Source organism: Habropoda laboriosa, unplaced genomic scaffold (assembly GCF_001263275.1).
Source record: "Habropoda laboriosa isolate 0110345459 unplaced genomic scaffold, ASM126327v1 scaffold14, whole genome shotgun sequence".
NCBI classification, from domain to species: Eukaryota; Metazoa; Arthropoda; class Insecta; order Hymenoptera; family Apidae; genus Habropoda; species Habropoda laboriosa.
In genome coordinates this window covers 79,255-82,450 of record NW_017100137.1, presented here as the reverse complement: position 1 = coordinate 82,450, position 3,196 = coordinate 79,255, and the positions used below count along the sequence as shown (strand labels likewise).

At 34.2% G+C, this 3,196-nt stretch overlaps 1 protein-coding gene across 1 annotated transcript in view; it reads left to right on the top strand.

The window, feature by feature from the left end:
• The window catches only part of LOC108579435, a 77,346-nt gene that overhangs the window by 73,852 nt on the left and 298 nt on the right, over nt 1-3,196 (top strand). The gene's annotated exons all lie outside the window — the stretch shown is intronic.

Genomic DNA, 3,196 nt, shown 5'->3' with positions numbered 1-3,196 from the left:
AAGATAAAAAATTAATAGGCTCAATACTTTGTCTTTTTTTCTTTTTCTTATGAATCCAGTATGTCTCGAACAATTTCGCAGTACTTTGTTGCTAAACTGTTGGCACAACTGTTTCCAATTTATCGTGTCTTTCTCCTTTGCAATTTCTCGTATCCGCTTCGAATGGAAAATATCGAAGATTGCCACTGATCGCTGATTGTGGTATCCCTTTATTGTTAGGTCTATAAAATTCCAATAATAGCAAAGCGCCTTAATGTTAATTTGTAAGGAAAAGTATTAGCCTCGACTGCACGACGATTTATTCTAAGAATTTAGTAGAACGGTTCGCGTTTGGTTCGCTAGTAACGAGCACTATGCAATCTGAGTAATGCACAATGATTCCATTGTGACAATCAATTACAGTAGTCTACTCTCAAGTACACAGTGCAACTCACTCGCTATGCTCGCTTTGTTTGAAAGTACGATTTCTTAGAACGCGAACAATGAAAAACTGTACTATGTGTAAATTGCAATTCTTGGTAAAAGGAAGGTTAATTCTTTCTACAGAAATAAATTACATATGTAGGATACAATGAAAGATGGAATTCAGAAATGGAAGAATTTTGAACACTTATAAAAATGGAAAGGTATTTTTATCTTTTAGAGCACTATTACGAGAATATTTGCATTTATTTTCACGATACATCTAAGTTTCCTCTTTTTTAGACAAGTCAAAATGTTATACGGCGAAGTTAAATATTTGAGTAAAATTATTGAAAATATTCAAATAAATTTTTTCGTTTGTTTTTCTATTTTTTACCAAAAAAAATAATTTTCAAAATGGCGTTTCAGAGTCGCTGTATAAATTTAATTTTTCATGTATAAAACTTTACTTTGCAAAAGTTGTTTACCGTGTTTACCTTGTGTAATTGCAATCACTCAATCAATCAGCTTCACTAGATCAATTTTAAAATTACCCCAACCATAAGAAAAAGAAATTTCTCCTGAGTTTCGAAGAATTTTTTTAATTTCTACCAATACTTGGTCGTACACGGAATATTAACCGCTCCATCATCGACTTGTCACACGATTTTTATCCGGGAGCCTAAAGCAGCTGATAGGAACGCCTAACGAAATGATGAATAGCGGTCGAAAGTAATGTAAATTAGCGTACACGTATTTCGAACTTTCTGCAGGAATGTAACAAACAAATGGCATTTACTTGTCGCATTACAGCCACGTTTTGGCGAATACGTCAACGTTTCTGTAATTATTCACATATGGAACTCGAAACGACGATAAATTTGAAGAATTTGTATTGTTAAGTGCTTTTCATGTAATAATTTACGACGGTGCTTTATTATATAATGATAATTTGACACAACTCACAATGTTGAGACAATTATTACGCAATTCTCGGAACTGTAAAACGACTCGTACAGCTCTAAGACAACTCGGAAAACTCTTAAACAACTCGTACACTCTATCTACAACACTCCGTCTCCAACACTACATCTCCAACACTCAATCTCCAATACCCTATCTCTAACCCTCTATCTGTAATACTTTATTTCCAACATTCCATCTCCAACACTACATCTCCAACATCCCATCTCTAACACTCCATCTGTAACACTGTATCTCCAATACTCTGTCAACTCTTACAACGCTGCGACTCTATCTACAACTCTTTATTTCCAACGATCCATCTCCAACACTACGATTTTATTTGCAACTTTCTTTCTCCAACAGTCTATCTCCAACACACCATCTCCAACACTATATCTCCAACATTCCATTTTCAATGTTCCATCTCTAACACGACTCTATCAACGACTCTTACAACACTACGGCTCTATCTCCAACAGTCCATCTCCAACACTTCATCTGTAACACTTCATCTCCAATACCGACACTATCTGCAATTCTCTATCTCCAGCACTTCATCTCTGACATTTTATCTCCAACACTGACTCTATCTGCAACTCTATCTCCAATAGTCCATCTCCAACACTGTGGCGATTCTTGCAACACTCTGCAGGAAAAAACTCTTCCTTGGCCTTCTTTTCCTCCTATAGTATATTTCAGTTATTTTGGTAGTGTACGATAGACAATGAAGGGTTACAACGATATAAAATGGAGACTTTTTTTTTTATGAAAATGTATATGAATAGGAATTGAAGAAATTTGTTTTCTTTCGTAAGAGAAAGAAATTTATTTGTGCAGTATAATGAAATTATTCCCCTTGTAGATTATTTATTAATATAATATTAGCAATAATATGGTATTTCATTTTCTTTTTTTTACCGAAGGTAGGTTTTTCTGAATGAGACTGTTTCGGATACAAAATATTAGACATGTTTCTAGTTTCGATAAATCACGATTTCTGACAATCCATGCGCTTATTCTCCATTGAAATTTATGCTTACATCAAATTCGGTGCACCAGCATCTTCCATTCAAAGCGCATCCTACTCTTCCATTTTGTCGAATACAAATCAATCGAACCTTATCTCAGCAAATGAACAGTTAATATATAACATATATTTTACTTCAATATGTTGTTCGTAATTGAAAAAATATTATTCAACATTGCTCAAAAAGTTAACCACATATATCTCGTCTATACAAAAAACAATCTAAAGTACATTAAACTTGTTAGTCAAGGCAGAAGTTGTACGTACAAAAAGATATCAGTCAAAATATATTTTCAACACTTTTCATGAACACAAACATAATCTTCTTCTTCTCAAAAGTTAAAAAACTAAAACCACATTGTACCAACATTTCACATTTTCATTAAAACAAGTACCAACACAACTTCTCCCAATAAAATGTCACACAACTCCTCGTCAAGAAAGCGGAAAAACTCTGAACCCACAATTTCTAACAACTTCTACATTGTTAACTAATGAAAACACCATCCAACCTCCCAGCACAGAAGAAGCAAACAAAAAGAAAAGAGTAGAGCAATTTTATGAATACCTTTCGGGTGAAAAAGACGCCTAACCGAACCCAAATCAATTTTCCTACAAAAGAAAAAAAAAGAAAAAGAAGCGATAAGATAACCTTGTCTTACCAATGGTTGTGCATCAACTCGACTGCTCCCTAACAAAACTTCCTCCCCGTAGAGAGCAAAAAAGAAGAAGAAAAAAAGAAGGAAGATAGAACTCTATCTTATCAAAACGTCTTCCACCGAATCACAACTCCGGAAAACC